The 19044-nt window shown below is 44.5% G+C and overlaps 1 pseudogene across 1 annotated transcript; it reads right to left on the bottom strand.

The window, feature by feature from the left end:
* Window positions 1-147: 147 nt before the first annotated feature.
* LOC308648299 (disks large-associated protein 5-like) lies at window positions 148-14020 on the bottom strand (annotated as a pseudogene). Its single transcript has 2 exons — window positions 13997-14020; window positions 148-1063 (listed from the first exon to the last, which is right to left on the bottom strand). The product of its transcript is annotated as a disks large-associated protein 5-like (transcript).
* Between the last annotated feature and the right edge of the window lie 5024 nt (window positions 14021-19044).

Genomic DNA, 19044 nt, shown 5'->3' with positions numbered 1-19044 from the left:
AGCGGTAGCGCGCTCGCCTGGCGTGCGTGCGGCCCGGGTTCGATCCTCAGCACCACATACCAACAAGGATGTTGTGTCCGCCGAGGACTAAAAAATGAATATTAAAAAAAAAAAAAAGTTCTCTCTCTCTCCCATCTCTCTCCTCTCTCACTCTCTCTTTGAAAAAAAAAAAAAAAAAGATTTCTTTTTGTTGCTTCTTGAGTCTTCTGGTTTTAAAGGATTCCAGGTATAAATGGGTGTCAAGAAAGCATTGGCACCTGTGGGAGTCATGACTGTTACTTGATAGGTCTTCAAACCATCCAGTGAATGAAACATAAACTCATTAGGTGCAAAGGAATTCTTCCCTTTGGTTTTTGCAGGATTTATCTTAGGTAAGTTTACATTTTTGATAAGGTTCCATCTGGATCCATTCCATTGGTTGCACTGGTTTGTGAATTGAAAGTATTTTCTTCATTATCAAGTTTGAAAGAAACAATCTTATCAGGTTCTGTTTCTATCTTTTTCACAGGTCTTCCTTTATTTGATGCCTTTCTTTCAGGTTCATTATCATTAGTAGCAGATCGAGTCATTCTCACTGATATGGGCAAATAGGCTGCACAACTGTTTTCTCTTTGTCTAATACTTTCTTTTCTGAAATCTGTCTTTGACTAGGTTGGATTGCTCAAACATCAATGCCATTCTCAGTCTTAGTTTGTTCAATTTGGTCTTTGGCCTTTGATCTTGTAATCCATGAAGGAGATGGAATAGTCTTTTTTGGCTCAGTTTTCATAGCATTCTGGTTTGATAAAAGAAAGCAAGATGCCTCAGGTCTACAAAGACCCATTTTAAATATTCCTCATTTAGTTTTTCTCTGTTCTTTTAATTTTTGAAGTTGCTTTTCTTCTTTTATTTTTGAAGCATTTGTTTTCATTCTTCACTTTGGCTTGGTACTGGCCTTTTCTGAAACAAGCTCTTGCAATGTCTCATCTAATTCAACAAGACATCTACCTTCCGAGGTTGGAATGTTGACATCTTTCAAGCCGGAGTTTCTATTTTGCTGGGATTCCTTAGGTCTGTTTTCTTTCTAAGACGGAGATTTCCTATGAGCATATTTAGTTCAGTACTTAAATCCTAGGCTCCTCAAATTTGGTCAGGTTGGAGAACTCTTGGTTTACATCGTTTCAGTACTTAAATCCTTTCTGTGGTGACTGGCAAAATGGATGAAGACATCCTGAGGCACTCTCTAGTGGGAAACATCAATCAAACTAAAAGTACAAGAGTCCTCCGGGTCTGGACAACCTCGGTCACTTCCAAAGGAGGAACTCCAGAAGCTTCATCTCTGAAGAAAGGTTTAAAAGGGCATGCTATAAGAAATGAAGGGTCGGGGTGTGCACCTGACTAAATTTTGTAATGATAGATTTTTAACTTTAATTAACTGACTTTTTATCTTTTTTTAAAGGAAAAAATAAAATAAACATTAATAAATGTTTTTGCAGCTTTTGCTCTTACTCTCCTCTATTATAAAATGATCTTCTTTATTGACTGTCTAACCTCAGAGCTTAGAAGGAGGAAGCTCTCCCCTCTGCCCTGGCACCTGCTGCTCATGGTTTTCCACTTCTCACTTCCTCCCTCTGAAGTGGGCACCCCCTTTCTCCACAAAAAAGCCCTCTTCACCATGGCTGATTTTGGGACTGTCAGCAAAAGAGTCTGCAAAAGAGTCCAATGTGGATAAACTTCCTATTTTCGTGTCACCCTGTTTACTTGCCACTGGCCAGGAAGATACCAGCACTCCAGGTGCTGGTACACCCCCTTACTACTTTTTCATAAACGTATCCAGTATAGTACTTTGAAGAAATGTGCAAACAAGGCCTCTGGCCTTGAGCTGGGCTTCACAGAGATTCTACATTTTTAAGTTACAAATGGGCTCCATGGTAACAGCTGGCAGGGGGAAGAAAAAAAGAGGAGAAGAAGCTTTTCCCTTCTTAGGTGTTGTCCTTGAAGAGTTAACTTGCCCAGAACAGTGAAAGAAAAAGCTGCTTTTATGTGAACTTCTGCAGACTGTGAACTTCTGAGCCTCTCCCCTTACACACTGGGTATAAAACTCTAAAACTACCTGAACTTGGGGTTCAGGGGATTGATTGACTACAGCGAAGGCTGTACCCTCTAAACCTGGCTGCAGCCAAATAAAACTGTTTCCTGCTATCTTCGGTGCCTTGTCTCGTTTGTCCCTACTACACCTCCGTGGGCCAGTGCAGTGTAGTAAAGTCCAGGAACCACTAATCTCTAGGGCCTTTCTGCCTGTAGGTGCTGGGGATGGAGCCCAGGCCCTCGCACATGTGAGGCCCGCTCTCCACCACTGAGCCACACCCCCAGCCTCTGTCTTTGCTATCCTAACCCAGATGAAAATAAATGTCCTTCTCCTTACCAGCTAAAATAGGGTTTTTGTGGGGTTTTTGTTTTTCTGTATTTGGGGTGGAACCCAGGGGTACTCTACTACTAAATTAAATACCTGGCTCTCTCTATTTTTTATTTTGAGACAGGATCTCACTAAATGGTTCAGGCTGGCCTCAAACTTGCAATCCTCAGCCAGGCGTGGTGGTACATCTCTGTAATCCCTGCAACTCAAGGTGCTGTAGAGGGAAGATCTCAAGTTGAGGCCAGCTTTAGTGACTTAGCAAGACTCTGCCTCAAAATAAATAATAAAAAGTTTTGGAGATGTAACTCAATGATAAAGAACCCCAATCTCTAGTACAAAAAGCAGAAAAAACAAAACAAAACAAAACCCTTGTTATCCTCCTGTCTTAGCCTCCCAAGTAATCGTGATTATGATGTGTACCACTCTGTCCAGCATTTCCTAATGTATTTTTAAGTATTTATCTATTTATTTTGGTACTGGGGATTGAACCCAGGGGTGCTTTACCACTGAGATACACCCCCAGCCCTTTTTAATTTTTTATTTTGAGATAGGATATTGCTAAATTGCTGAGGGCTTTGGTAAGTTGCTAACTAACCTCAAACTTGGAATCCTCCTTCCTCAGCCTCCTGAATTGCTGGGATTACAGGCATGTACCACTGTGGCCAACTTTTCCTAATATTTTAAAATACTCTTAGTATAGTCTGTACCTATAGTTCCTGTTGGGAGTCTCCCTGAGAACTCCCCAGGCCTTTCAAACATGGCGGCAGGCAATTTGCCAGTGGGCAGCTAGAACTCCCCGGGCCTTTCAGATAAGGAGCCCCTAATGCAACATGGCGGCGGGCAAGTTGTCAGTGGGCGGATAACAAGTTATGGGGGCTCATGCCCCCATGAATCTTTTTTTTTTTATATAGATTTCTTTTCTTTTTTTTTTTTTTTTTTTTTTTGAGAGAGAGAGAGAGAGAGAGAGAGAGGGAGGGAGAATTTTAGTATTTATTTTTTAGTTTTCGGCGGACACAACATCTTTGGTTGTATGTGGTGCTGAGGATCGAACCCTGGCCGCACGCATGCCAGGCGAGCGCGCTACCGCTTGAGCCACATCTCCAGCCCCCCCATGAATCTTATGCAGGGTGGACATGCATGCACCGTAGGTGATGATCTGACCTTTACTATGATTGGCCCCGGGAGCTTCCTGGTTTAAGATAACTGACTCTCACTTTCTATATAAACTAGCACCAGCTTGCAGTAAAGTGCTTCATCTTTGTCACTGCTATCTGTGTGTGCATTTTAATCTCCGACGAGGAACCTTGGCCTTTCAGTTCCAGCTAGCTACTTGTGAGGAGGATTGCATGAGTCCAGGAGTTCAAGGCTAGCCTGGACCACCAAAAAAAAAAAAAAAAAAAAAAAGAAATGACTAACTCACTTTTTTTTTTTTTTTGGTACCAGGGATTGAACCCAGAGGCACTTTACTACTGAGTTACATTTTACATCCCTGGCCCTTTTTATTTTTTTATTTTGCTAAATTGCTTAGGGCCTTGCTAAATTGTTGAGGCTTGTCTTGAACTTGCAATCCTCCTGTCTGGGCCTCCCCAGTCACTGGATTACAGGCACATGCCACCATGCCTGGCTAAATGAATTTTTTTAAAAGAAATTTTACATTTGATGTAAATAGACAATAACTATATGAACAATGAAAACCAGTGTTTTTAAATTGCAGCTACACACTTTACCTACAAAAACTGAGCCTGAAGCTTGCTGTCTTTGTGTGTGTGTGTGTGGGGGGGGGGGAGAGCAGAATTTAAGAAGTGTTTGAGAAGAGTTAGGTATAGTAGCACCCATCTGAGATTTTTTCCCACTTAATGAAATTAGGTAGAATGGGAATTAGAAGGGAAATAACTTTAGTCACTCTTAAGATTTGCGGTTACTTAATGCCTTATTACTACCCTATAAAATGATCTGAGATGTGAGAGTGGAAGTTTCTTACATGAGGAAATGTGCCCCAGACCAGTGCAGCCTAGCCCATGGGGCGGCCGGCCTCAGGCCTGTTCTTCTGGAGCTCCCCCCTGAGAGCTGTTGAGGAATTGCAGGACTATGGCACTAGAAAGGCCCATGGTAGCCCTTCAGCCACACTCTCAAGGTTAAAGGGGCCTTCTTCGCATTCTTGAATCTTCTGGACATACCCTTCCAAGAGGTTCTACCCATCTTTTTTTTTTAGATGGTGTGAATTGAACCCAGAGACTTACATGTGCTAAGCATGTGGTAACACTCCAGCCTCCAAGTTGGTCTTGAGCCTCTGTTCAGATGCCTCCAGCACTGGCCCTGCCTGTCTTCCAACAGCTCTAATGGGAAACTTCCTCCTTGGGTTAAGGGAACACCTGCTTCCCCAGATTGCCCTGACTTCACCCCTTGGGCACGTGTCTGTGTAGCTGTGGGGTCTGGGCATGGGAGGACTCGCTCTGGCTTAATTTCTGCATGTTACTGCTAATCTTTTAGGGACCACTTGTCCTTCCTGGCTTCTTGGACTCCCTGTCTTTCACTCACCTCAGAGACAGAGGCATTAAGAGGTGTTAGGAATTGGTAGAAACCCATATGAAGGCCAGGCCCTCCATAGTATATGACAGGACAAGTATGTTTTGTTTTTAAATGCAGTGTGCATCAACCAGGAAGTAATTGCACAAGCTTATTGACCAGTAATTGCCCATTTGGCTCCCAGGGACCTACATAGACTCAGGTAGAGTGCTGTCCCCTCCGGCACTCTGCTAAAGGGCCCTGGGTTGTAGGGGAGGGCAGGAAAGCAGTGTTTTGTCACCTTCAGCCACTGTCTGCTTACCATATCTATTTGTGTATAGTAAAGGCCCCTCACACTGAATGCTATGTGGTTTGAAGATGCCTTCTCCAAAACTCATGTTGAAATTCAATTGCTATTATAAGACTTGAGGAGTGGGACCTCAAAGAGGTGACTAGGTCCTGAGGGTGTTGCCCTCCTGGTGGACTAAGGCTGATATGGTACAACTGGGTTCAATATAAAAGGGTGGAAGTTTTGCTGAGGGCCATTACCAAGTAGAAATGACGCATCAAAATTTCCTTGCTAGCGTACCCCATGTTAATGATTTCGCTGTTGACATTGCATGTAAGGTGACCTTGCTCAAAGACCAAGGTGGATCCGGGTTTAGAGCTGATCAGGTTTGAGGAAGTATCCCCGTCCTTGGGTTAAGGGCGTTCCCAGTTTAAGACCTTGGATTTTAGAGAAGTTCGATGTTGAGGATTATTGCTGCTGGAATTAGGGCGTTCCTGCTGCCTGAGCTCCCATTGAGTTCTCCTGAGATTCAGAGAGCATTTTGGGAAGAAAAGCCTCGTGGGTAGGTGAATTGGGTGGCAGCAGAACTGGGATTGCCCCAGAACGTGTGTGGAGGCCGGTGTGAGTTCGGGAATAAAGATTTGCTGTTTGAATCTACAAAGCTGTGTGGTGGCTCGTGATTCTGTGCCCAGCCAAGACTGCGGCAAAGTTTGGCCCCCTTTTCCTCTCAGACTCTCCCCTCACCCTTTCTCTCCTTGTAATGTGACGTCTTCTGCTGTGTTAAGACCACAGGAAGACCCTCATAGATACAGATCCTCAATCTTAGGCTTCCCAGCCTCCAGATCATGAGCCAAATCAACTTTCCTTGTTTATAATTTACCCAGTCTGCGCTATTTTGTTACAGCAGCAGAAAACAGACTGAAACACATGTCAAAAACGGCGTGCATGGTCTTTCCCAAAAGCTTTTTCTAGAGTCTCCTGTGAAAGTGAGCTATACTACTGTCTAGTCACACAAGTCAAGACTCAAGTGGTCCTTAACATACCCTTTCTGCCCCTTATCCAACCCCCAACCAGGTGCTATTGGGTTTACCCTACTGATAGGTCTTCCATCCATCCACCCCTGTCCACCTGCTGGAATCCCATCTCAAAGAAGGCCAGAAGGGAGTCAGGAAAGGGAGAAAAGCCACAAAGAGATCAAGGAACAAAAGACCAAAGAAAGGAAGCATCAGGAGGCAGTGTATGCCCATCACTTGGGAATATTAGTGACTGTGGGGTAGCCATCTATGGACTATGTAGTTCAGCTACTGAAAATGGTGGTGTTTCTGTATTTCTTCATCAGATATCTCTGAACACCAGCCACATGTGGAGTGCCATTCTAAATTCCAGGCCTACTATAGTAGGGAGCAAGATGGGCCAGGGCTACCTCTCCTGGAACTCCCTTGCTCTGTGTGGCACATGGCAGATCTGAAAAACGTAAAACAGGAGAATGCTTCAAGTGAACCTCAAGTGCAAAATACTTACAAAATTGAACATCTGCTGTGATATTGTAGAATCTTCAGTTGCCTTCAGAATCCCCCCAAATGCCAGTTCCCATACAAAACCACAGAAGACCATTAACAGAATTTTGCCAAGGGTTCATGAGATTTGGGGGCATTATCTAGCCTACTACAAAACAGAACATTTAAAAATCCCTTGTTAACTTATTTTAATTCCCTGCATATCTTCCCTCTCCCTGTGCTGTGTGTCTCTTTTATCCACTTTAACCCCTGGAGTACTCCTTTCTCTCCTTTCCCAAGGGGTTGGGTGTTGGAGAAGACAACTTAGATTCCAGGATAAACTACGTCAGGAAGGATCAGGATGGGTGAAGGATATTAGCTTGTGATCAAAGATCCACGAATGCAGGCTGGGCCTGGGGCTCAGTGGTAGAGCGCTTGCCTAGCACATGTGAGGCATTGGGTTCAATTCTCAGCACCACATAAAAAATAAATAAAGACTTTATGTCCCTCTTCAACTAAATTTCTTTTAAAAAATCCATGAATGTAACACCTACAGACACAGAAGTTATCAACAGCTGCCGTTCCTCCCACATCCAGCACTTTCCACGCCTTTTCTCATCTCCTCCTCACTGCAGACCCAGCAGAGAGGAAGGCTGCAGAGCTTGGGCTATAGCTGATATGCAGGGGTCTTTGAGTCCTTGTAAAACAATACCCCTAAATCAAGCCTGTGAGTTCTACTGAGGACAGCGAATTGGTGACCTGGGACAGAGAACTTGCCACTGGGGGAGGAAGTGATGTGGGAAAGGCTGTGGGCAGAGGAAGGAGGGAAGGAGATGCTTGCTTTGGGCAAAGGATAAGGAACCCTATGGAGACTCAGCCATCTCAGTATTTTGATGGTGGTGAGAACTGACAGGTAACACCCAACCTCTATTCCTGGCTCAGACCACAGGTAGTTGTGTACCATGTTCTGCATTATAGAGGACAGAGCTGGACTTTGTCCCAGGAAACTATAGAGGGACAATTCCAGTTGCCCTCAGTAAATACTGCTTTTCTAGAAGCATCCTGTCAATGCCAAGAGCTCCTGGGTGATGCCATATCTGGATATTGGGATATGTTAACATCCATATCTGGATGCTGAGCTAAACCCTAGAGAAGAGGGCGCCCTCTAGAGGCACCAAGTTGTTGGACAATCCATCCCAGGAAAAGAACAAGTCAGCAGAGTGGGCCTAGGATCCTTGTTGGAGGCTATGGAGACCACCCGAGAGATGGGATAGGACTTGGATGGCCTTGTCCCTGGGCATCAGGCAAGGGACATGGGCTGGGGAACCTTGGGCCTCCCAGACTGCTGGGCCACTGGATTCGCCTTCTATAAGTAGGTTTCTAGGAAGATTTCCATGGTAAAGTCTAAGTTCAAGACAGGGAAAAGAATTTTACCCAACATTGGGTCAGTCCCTGACCCCAGATCACAAAGGTGAAAGGAAGAGAAAAGTAAGCCCGAGCCTGGGCTTGGGGAACAAGTTTATGGCTCACACAAAACTTGAAGAGAATGAGGGCCAAGATGCTTCCTTTCCTTTATAGCCAGATTGAAATGGCTGAACTCCAGGAGCTGAAGTAATGTGCTTAGGAGTCTCAGGTTGAGCATGTTCAGAGACACTGAGCCCCACTCCTGCTCCACCTGTAGCCTCCATCTTGCCTATCTCAGGGAACTGCTTCCATGGACCCCATTGAACTCAGGCCAGAGACCTGGGACTCTCAGGAGTCCCTTCTCCCCATCCCAGCCAGCACTAGGTCCTGTGTGTTCTAACTCCAAAAGACATGTGAAGCACACCCCTTTTCTCCCTCCCACCACCACCAAGCTGGTCTGGACAACTACAGTGACCTCCTCCCTGGTCCCCGCTGCTTCTCTCAGCCCCTACATCTCCCACCAAGCAGCATGATGGGCTTCACAATTGTGAATTGGCTGCTCACCACATTAAAGTTTAAAATACTGCAGCTGCTCGCCTCGCCCAACCTCCTGGCCCGTCCGTCCCTTTCCCCAGGGCCATCAGCCCTCCGCTTTCTGGCGTGAACCAAGCCAGTCCTGCCTCAGAGCTTGCCCCCATGCCTCCTTGTTTTCATCTCACTTTAGATATTTCTACATATTCCATGGGAAACAGGCCCTGAAAGGGGAGTCCTGTGCTTAAGGTCATTCAGTGGTAAGATTCAAACGAGGTCTGAGACCCTAAACCAGTGTCCAGTGGTTTCTCCTCGGTCCCTCATCCAGTCATTTTGTGGTGGAGCTCAGAAAGGACAGAGATTCCAGAGTCATGAGACAGCTCAACCTGATACAGAGCACCCAGGACACCAGCTGGGGGACTCTTCACTTACAGCCTACCAATCATACAGGCCCAAGGGCACTGACTCCCTGCTTCTGCCCACCAGCTCCTGATACTTCATTGGAAAGGGCCAATGAAGATATAAACACAAAACACCAGGTTAGAGGTATAGCTCAATGGTAAAGCATGTGCCTAGCAGGTATGAGGCCCTGAGTTCAATTCCCAGCACTGCAAAAATAAAACAATGACGCCCTGCAAGGACTGATATGACAGTATTTCATTTCTTAGCTATTTTTGTATGGTACTAGGGATTTAATCCAGGGGTGCAATTCCACTGAGGTACACCCCCATCCCTCCCTGTTTTGGTCTTTTCTTTTCTTTCTTTCCTTCTTCTTTTTTTTTTTTTAAGAGAAAGTGAGAGAGGAGAGAGAGAGAGAGAGAGAGAGAGAGAGAGAGAGAGAGAGAGAGAGAATTTTTTAATATTTATTTATTTTTTTTTTAGTTCTTGGCGGACACAACATCTTTGTTGGTATGTGGTGCTGAGGATCGAACCCGGGCCGCACGCATGCCAGGCGAGCGCGCTACCGCTTGAGCCACATCCCCAGCCCTTTCTTTCTTCTTCTTCTTCTTTTTTTTTTTTTTTTTTTTTTGAGACAGGGTTTCACTAAATTGCAGAGGCTAGCCTCAAACTTTCAAATCTCCTGCCTTAGCCTCCAGAGTCTCTGGGATTACAGTTCTCACCACTGTGTACATTCTAATGGATTCCTAAATGGTAGTCAAAAGAAACCTCAACAAGCCAGGCACAGTGGCTCCTACCTGTAATCACAGGAATTTGGGAGGCTGAAGCAGGAGAATCACAAATCCAAGGCCAGCCTCAGCAACTCAGCAAGTCCCTGTCTCAAACTAAAAGATAAGAAAAATGGACTGGGAATGTGGATCAGTGTACAGCCCCACCCTGGGTTCAATCCCCAGAACTGGAGAGAAAAAAAGAGAGAGAAAGAAAGGCAGAAAATGTTCCCTACCTGTCCAAAGCTGAAGAAAGGCAGTCACTGTCCTGGGTCAGGAAATAGTCCTTGTACGTGTTCTTTTTAAAGATGTCAAAATTTGTTTCTATGCACTGTGAAAGTGCCTTCGGCCTCTAAATTCCAGGAATTCTGATGGACTGTCTCAGCTTCTTAACTGGGTTAATGATACTGAAATGAACATCTGCTCTGTCAAAGGTGGACTCTAGTGTTTCCTTCAGTAACCAGGGGGAGGGACACTGGCCCTTCTGCATGAAATAAGTAAGTCGGTGACTTGTCAAGATTTCTGATATGAATTAGAAATGAGAGAATATGTATCTCATTTACATTAACATGGGAAATGAAAGAATAAACCTCAACTCTCAGGCTGTATTAGAAACAGGATTTTAATATAGCATTCAAGTTTGGAGACTGACTCTATTGAAATAAAAATAATTAAAAGAAAATACGATGGCCGGGTACAGTGGCACATGCCTGTAATCCCAGAGGCTTGGGAGGCTGAGGCAGGAGGAATGCAAGTTCAAAGCTAGCCTCAGCAACTTAGGGAGGCCCTAAGTAACTCAGTGAGACCCTGTCTGAAAATAAAAATTTTAAAAAGGGCTGGGATGTAGCTCAGTCGTTAAGCATCCCTGGGTTCAATTCCTGCTACAAAAAAGAAAAGAAAATAGTATGAATAATTACACCAACAAAAAGGGTTACCTAGATGAATAGATAAATTCCTAGAAGCACACAACCACCAAGACAAATCCAAGAAGAAACAGAAAATCTGAATATACCTTTAACAAAGGATTGAAACTATAATGAAAAACCTCTTGAGCAATATCCCTAGGATGAAGTGGTTTTATTGGTAAATGCTACCAAACATTTAAAGAATATTTAATCCCAATCCTTCTCAAAATCTCCTTTTTTTTTTTTTTTTTCCTTTTTGGTACTAAGCAATAAACCCAGCAGTGCTTTACCACTAAGCCACATCCCTAGTTCTTTTATTTTCTATTTTGAGACAGGGTCTTGCTATTCTTAGGGCCTGGCTAAATTGCTGAGGTTGGCCTCAAACTTGCAGTCATCCTGAGTGCTAGGATTACAGGCATGTACCACAGTGCCTGAGTATTCTCCAAATATTTTTTCAAAAATAGGAGAGAAAACTTCCTAACACGTTCTGTGTGGTGAGCATTATTACCCGGAAACCAAAGCCATACAAAGGTACTTATTACAAGAAAATATAAACCAATATCCCTTATGAATATGGAGTTCTTTAACAAACAAAAATGCAGCAATATATAAAAAGGATTATGTGTTATAACAAAGTGGGACTATCCCAGGAATGCAAGAGGAATTTAACATGAAAACCAATCAATCATGTAATATACTACATTAGGAGAATGAAGTGGGGTAAAGCACATGATCATCTCAATTGATAAAGGAAAATATTTGACAAAATTCAATACCTAGAAGGGCACAAGAGCAGGGCACGCCTATAATCTTAGCAGCTCATAGCTCAGGAGGCTGAGGCAGGAGGATTGCAAGTTTAAGCCCAGCCTCAGCAACTTAGTGAGGCCCTAAGCAACTTAGCAAGATCCTGTCTCTAAATAAAATATTTAGAAGAGCTGGAGGGGCTGGGGTTGTGGCTCAGTGGTGAAGCACTTGTCTAGCACATGTGAAGCACTGGGTTCAAGCCTCAGACTGCATTAAAATAAATAAATAAAGTTATTATGTGCATCTACAACTAAAAAAAGGTGTGGGGGTGCTGGGGATGTGGCTCAGTGGTTAAGCACCCCTGGGTTCAATCTCCAGCACCAAAATAAATAAATAAATAAACAAACAAACAAATAAATAAATAAATAAAATTGTTAAAACAAAACAACAACAACAACAAAATATATATATATATAAATAAAGGGCTAGGGATGACACTCAATGATCAAGTGTCCCTGGGTTCAATCCCTCATACAAAAGAAAAAAAGAGGGGGTGGGTTGGAGGTGTGCTCAGTGGTATAGCACTTGCTTAGTATACTTGAGAACTGGGTTCAATCCTAGCACCACCACCAAAAAAAAAAAAAAAAAAAAAAAAAAAAGTCTGAACTACAAAGAGAATTAGCAAAATCATATTTAAAATAGTTTTTTAAAACATCTTTCTCTTGGGGCTGGGGATGTGGCTCAAGCAGTAGCGCGCTCGCCTGGCATGCGTGCGGCCCGGGTTCGATCCTCAGCACCACATACCAACAAAGATGTTGTGTCCGCCGAGAACTAAAAAATAAATATTAAAAATTCTCTCTGTCTCTCTCTCTCTCTCTCTCTCTCTCCTCTCTCACTCTATCTTTTAAAAAAATAAATAAAACATCTTTCTCAGAAGATAAAACAGAAAAAAGCATAACATATAAAATATAATATAATCCATACAGTATAGCTCAACTGATGGGTATATTATATAAAACACTGCACCCCAAATTAGAGAAAAAACTTTATGTGTAATTTATAAAAATTAGCCACTTTTCATAAAAATTAAGTACTATTCAATCTAAACCAACTTTCAATGCATACCAAAAAATCAAGAGAATGAAAGGGATTATCTCTGGTCACAACATGATAAGTTCAGAATTATAACAGGAATGATCACTTCCCCCCATAAAACCCCATACACTGAGCTGGGCACGGTGGGAACATGCCCGTAAACTCAGTGACTCTCGGGAGGCTGAGGTGGAAGAACTCAAATATAAGGCCAGCCTTGGCAACTTAGTGAGACCCTCAGCAACTTAGTGAAACCTTGTCTCAAATAAAAAATGAGGGCTGGGGCTTGGGCTCAGTGGTAGCACACTTGCTTGGCAGGTGTAAGGCACTGGGTTCCATTCTCAGCAACACATATAAATAAATAAAGGTCTATCAACAACTAAAAAAAAAAAATCTTTAAAAAAGTAAATAAATAAATTAAAAGTGGAAACAGCTGGGGATGAAACTAAGTGTCATGCCTCCCTGGTTCAATCTGTAGTGTTCCCACATCCTTGGAATTTTAAAACACAACATTCGAAATTTTTTTTTAAGTGGGCTTTAGTATGTATATAAAACTGTAAATAAATGAAAACTACATACTAAGTCTTTTGGGTTGCAGCTACAACAAACTTTAAAATATATGATTTTAAATGTCTGTATTAGTAAAAAAAAAAAAAAAAAAAGAATGAGGTAATTGTTCCACTCAAGATGTTAGCAAAAGTTCCCCCCCACTCACACTCAATGTAGAAGTTGGGAAAAGATTTTTTTTTAAATAACAGCAGAAGTTTAATAAAAGTGATTAAAAAAGAAACAGTGTAGACAGGCACAGTGAAGGACACCTGTAATCCCAGTGACCCAGGAGGCTGAGGCAGAAATCACAAGTTCAAAGCCAACCTAGCAGTGTGTCTCAAAAAGTAAAACAGGCTAGGGGTGTAGCTGTGGTAGAGCACTTACCTAGCATGCTCCAGGCCTCGGGTTTAATTCCAGCATAAGGGAGGCAGGGAAGGGGGGAGGGAGAGAGATAAGTGCCAACCTTCTCATGGTCTCTTTGGGTCTTCACAAGAGCCTGATGAGGGGCTGGGGATGTGGCTCAAGCGGTAACACGCTCGCCTGGCATGCGCAGGATGCTGGGTTCGATCCTCAGCACCACATCAAAATAAAATAAAGATGTTGTGTCCACCAAAAACTGAAAAATAAATATTAAAAAAAAAGAGCCTAATGAGGGGTTATCATCCTTGCAGTTTAACAGATGAGTGCACCAAAACCTGAGGAGGCTGAGGTACTTGAATAAACTCAGGCCTCTGGACCCACTTAAATGTCCTTTTTTTTAGGCTGCCCTCTCATCAGGGATAGGGAGTCCTCTGATGAGGCCAGGGTCTCTGCTTGGTTCTCGGTCTGTCCCTGCCTTTCCCTGCATGCAATTCTACCTTTATCCTCCACCCCTTCCCCAAAACCTGCTCCTTTTGCATGGAAACCACAGGTGGGCTCACTTGGGCATTGGAACCAAAGAGCATTGTGGGAGTAAAAAAATGTAGGTTGGAGGACCAAGTGACCCCTATTTAAGGTTGTGACTGTCCTTTGAACATGCTTCTATATCCATTACTATTAAGCTCAGCACTTCATATTTTCTTGTCCAACAGTATATCCATTCAAAAGTAATTCCTATGTCATCATCTTAACTGGCTAGGCCTGGATTAGGTTTTAATCTTCTGTTTCTACTTCTGAGCAGAAATAACTGCTCTGCTTCATGCCCATGGGGACCATGTGGAAGAAATGCACTTCTCCTCTTCCCTCTTACCTCTGAGCCCACCATGATCACCTTGGTGAACCACCCCTGCCCGGGCCTCATTAGCACAAGGCAAAGGTGGGAGGTGAATCTCAGCCTGGTGGACAACAGGCCAGCTTATGTGATTCTGCAGCTCAACACGAGGCCACCTCCTCATTCCCTGACCCACTTCCTGTGACAGACTCCCACTTCCTATGGTCCTTATGTTAAGGGACAGGCAGATGAGGATGACGGGAACATGAAGTCAAGAGAATAATTCTATCCAATGGGCCCACTGTGCTGACCCCCACATGCTTTCTTTTCCAGGAAGCAATTTACCTGCAGCCCTGTCTGGCCTAAGTGGACAGGATATGTCACATTCCTCAGCACACTACCTGTTCACTGCAGGAGAAATGCAGGCCCAAAGGAATGTTGATAAGAGGAACCCAAGTTACCCTGAAGGAGGAGACTTGTGACCAGACCTGAAACTCTGAAAGATAAGGATATTTCCTCCTAACCATAAAATCTGTAAGCACATATGGTTAAGAATCCAATTAGAACTGGTCAGCACGGGCTGAGGTGACCTAGATTTGCCACGACAGTTGAGACTTGAAAGTCTGATGTCACCTTGCTGTCAGTCAAGTCAAGAGGTAGATCTGGGCAGAACTCTCCAAAAACTTCTCTGGGGTCCCCCATAAAACTGGAGTGTAGGAGAGGCATATTGTCCCTCTTCTCTCTGAGAGGACTCATTCTCCCTTGAGAGTGTCCCCTTTCCCTTTTCCTATCCCTTCAGTAAACTCATTCCTCTTACTCTGAGTGACATGTCTGAAATCTTTCTGACTTGGTTGCAAGAACCGGAGTTTGAAGAGGGGGGTTTTCATGCTGCCTCATTTTCTCCAAAAGCCCCAGCTCCGTAACACTTAGGCTGGCTCTACCACATAGAGATACAATGGAATGGTCCCTGGATCTGAGGCCAAGAGTAGGGGAGGGAATGAGACCAGTGATCAATAAGAACAGTTAGCATTGGAAGGAATTGATCTTCAGTGAGGAATTAATGGAGCAAAACCTGCAGGGCCTGCTCAGCTGTGGCTAAGCAGAGACTTCAGTGACTCCATTGTGGCCTGAGGTGAGGGGCAGCCAGGCATGGAGAGAAGACAGAGGAGGCCTAAAGAAAAAAAACAGGAAGCAGGAAGAGTTAGGAGACAGAACAGGGAAGGCCACGGGCTCTTGACCCAGGTTCAGTTCCCCAGAGGGTACCTGGTTGACCAGCTTGGTAAGTGGAGCCCCAGGGGTTAGAAATAGCCAAAGGGGCAGTCCTGGCCCTTGTTCCAACCCAAAGAAGCCAGTGCTCTTTCCCCTCTAGAAAACCAACAGCTAATGAGGTTTTTCTGTTTGTTTTATTTTTGTAAGTGGTACTGGAAATTGACCCCAGGGGTACTCTACCACTGAGCTACATCTCCAGCCCTTTTTATTTTATTTTTTAAAATATTAGGACCTTTATTTATTTATATGCGGTAGCTGAGAATCAAACCCAGTGCCTCACACATGCTAGGCAAGCGCTCTACCCCAGCCCCTCCAGCCCCTTTTTAAAGACAGGGTCTCGCTAAGTTGTCCAGGCTGGTCTCAAATTTGCAATCCTCCTGCCTCAGTCTCCTAAATTGCTGGAATTACAGGCATGTACCACAGTACCCCACTGTGTTTTTTCTTAAATATTTATTTTTTGGTTGTAGTTGGACACAATGCCTTTATTTCACTTATTTATTTTTATGTGGTGCTAAGGATCGACCCCAGGGTCCTGCACATGCCAGGCAAGCGCTCTACCGCTGAGCCACAATCCCAGCCCCCACCCACTGTGTTTTTAAATAAATTTTATTTTTACAATTTTATATTTACAGAAAAATTGTGAAGATAATCCAGCATTTCTATAGTCCCCTCACCCCATTTCCCCTATCATTGACATCTCAAATTAGTATTATTTCTTTGTTATATTTGATGAGCCAGGGTGTCCAGCCTCAGCACCCTAAAGGGAGGCTGGGTGGAGAGGGCACTGCAGCTCCAGTGGAAGCAGGAGAAAAGCTCCAAGGCTCCAGGGAGTTGTGGGGTGCAGGTGCCATCAGAGGCTGGGGAGGCTGGGGAGGCTGGCAGGGAGCAGGGACCAGTTCCCAGCAATCCTGCAGACCAGATCCCCTTTCCTGCCACAGCGGCTCTCTCCAGGTCATAGACCTGGACCTCGGGAGCTCCCCCTCTGTATCCACCTCATGTGCCACTCTCGCCCCAGCTGGCCTCCTCCCCTATTCTTGCCAGGCCTCTGCAGCTGCTAGGAGGCAGCCCTGGTCCATCAGTCCTGCCTGTCCTTTCCAGGCTCTCTTGCATTTCCTGGTGCAGGTTGCCCCCTGTCAGCAGCCTGGTGGACCTGCAGCTTGGAATGCAATCTCCCATGGGTTCCCAGGGGGAGAGTCCACTCCTGGGTACCCTCAGCACCGGAACAGGATTTCTCTTTGTTCCTGTCCAGCTTCCCCTTAGCCATGGCTTCCCGGCCCCCCCTCATTGATTATCTGCAGGCCTCTTTACATCTCCCTCTGCAGACAGCTGCCTGCCGCTTCCCAGGGTAAATTCCCTGGAGTGAATATCCACAAAGATTTCTGACATCTCACAAACCTATGTGTGTCCTTGTTGTCCCCTAGGTCTATCTGAGGATGAAACAGCTGTCAAGGACCTGAGGAGCATGCCCTGGCATGGCCATCCTTCTTTGTGCTCCTGTGGTACCCTTCCCAATGTCCTCGCTCTTTCCTCCCAATGCTACAAGAACAGATGTTATTATTCTGTAGGGGAGGCAGGAGAGAGAGGCTCAGAGGTTAAACACCTTGACTCAAGTCCAATGGATGGTCAGTTCACCCTGTTATACATTTTCACGATCCTTTATACCATGCCTCCAAGGCCTTAGAACATTTGCAATTTTCTATTTTCTTTGTGTGATTATTGGGATTCTGTTCCTCCATCCAGACTGTAAATTCTGTAAGAACAGGGACTTAGGACTGCTTTGCCCCCACTGTAACTCCAGTGTCCTACTCTACTGCCTGATACATATTAATTGCTCGATAAATTTTATTAAATTATTGAGTAATTGCATAAGTTATAGAAAGAATGTTCATTCATTCAAGAGTAGCTTGAGTAGCAGGCCCTTTGATGGGTCCTAGGGTTAAAAGACAAATAAGGTAGAGTCCCCTCCCTTGAAGAAGTCAGTCTTGTGGGGAATATAACATGGAAAGTTCCTGATGGAGCAATGTCCCAAATACCACGAGAGAACAGAGGCCATAAACCCTTCTGGCAGGGTGAGGTTGCTTTGGGGAAAAAGGGCTGAATGAGAAGTGGCAGTTTGTTTCTGGAGGGTTGGGGTGGGCAGGTCTGGTAAGGGCATTCCCAGGCCACGATGCTCAGGGAAGACCTGGACACAGAGCAAGGCAGGCGGGACTTGAAGTCTTGTCCCTTCACCACACAGCTGCCAGAGTTCCCACAGGTTCCCCTCAGGCTCCGAGGTGGGGAGTACCACACGTGGGTCCCATTTGGGGTACAAGGACTGCCCACCTCCTGTCATTCTCTTTTGTTGGTGGGTTGCCAGAAACCTCTTCTGTAAAGAAGTTCCACATCTGAGCCAATTTGAAACAATCTTATGAGATTTTTTTTTTTTTTGAGCCCAAAGCTCAAATACAGCCTCTCCAGTCTGCTCAGAGCTCTCTCTCTCCTCTTGTAATTCCATCCAACACACCATCAAGTTGGCAGGTCACAGCTGTCTGCAGGCAATTTCTTGCTGGCCCTTCCTGTGTGGGTTTTTCTTTCACTCTCCTTCTCTTTGACAGGGATTTGGCATAATCTGTCTGACTTTCAGTTCCAGATCCACTTACCTTTTTTGTTTGTTGTTATTTAGGTGGAAGGTAAGATCTGCGAGTGCACAGGTATACAATAAAAAGAAAGAAGTCTGCATTCTTGGGGGCCCAGGTGGACTGTGGGCTTCACTAGTGGTGCAAAGGAAATAGGGTTGATTCCAGGTAAGTAGCAGAGAAAAAGGTTAAATGGAATCTACTTTGTGGGGGAGTCGCTGAAAGGTCATACCTTAGGGGCTCCATGACTGGGATATTTAAGTTGGGCCTGCCTGGAGGAGGGTTCCATATCACAGTGATAAATGTCATTGAAGGGTTGTATCAGCTCAACCAAGAGAAGCAGGCCACTTGCTTCTTGACATTTCAAGTAATTTTAAAAGAGGAACCTAGTTTTGACCTAAAAAATCACTCTGTAGATTAACTTTGATGCCACCTATACACATAGGCACACACCATTTCCCCACCCACGGAGGACTTCTGGGTCCCTCCCCGGCTGTTTTTACATCAATTTTATTCTTACTTGTATCTTTACAGAAAATGGCACAAAAGCACAGGTTTAGAATACCTAGAGGTTATTACATTTCCATATTTCAAACAGCTCAATATCAAGATTTTCTTCTCACTCTATGTACATTATTTACACACCAGGGCTACAGTCTAACATTGTTGAACCAACAGAGGACAAAGACAAGATCTGGGGTGGGGAAGTGTGTTTCCATAAATGGGATGAAGAAATCAACTTTCGATAGAGAATTAAAATTGCAACTCAGTGTCTCAGGCCTTTCTCTTGCAAGTATCCCCCGCCATGGTGGGTGGGGAAGTAGAAAAAAAATGTCATGGGGTGAGAGGGCTCATGCCTGGCCTGGGAGTATGGTCCAGTGGGCTCCACCAAGCT

The sequence above is a fragment of the Spermophilus citellus genome (assembly GCF_964194105.1).
Source record: "Spermophilus citellus genome assembly, chromosome: 4".
NCBI classification, from domain to species: Eukaryota; Metazoa; Chordata; class Mammalia; order Rodentia; family Sciuridae; genus Spermophilus; species Spermophilus citellus.
Note: the sequence above shows the minus strand (reverse complement) of the source record. Positions and strands in the feature narration are given on the sequence as shown.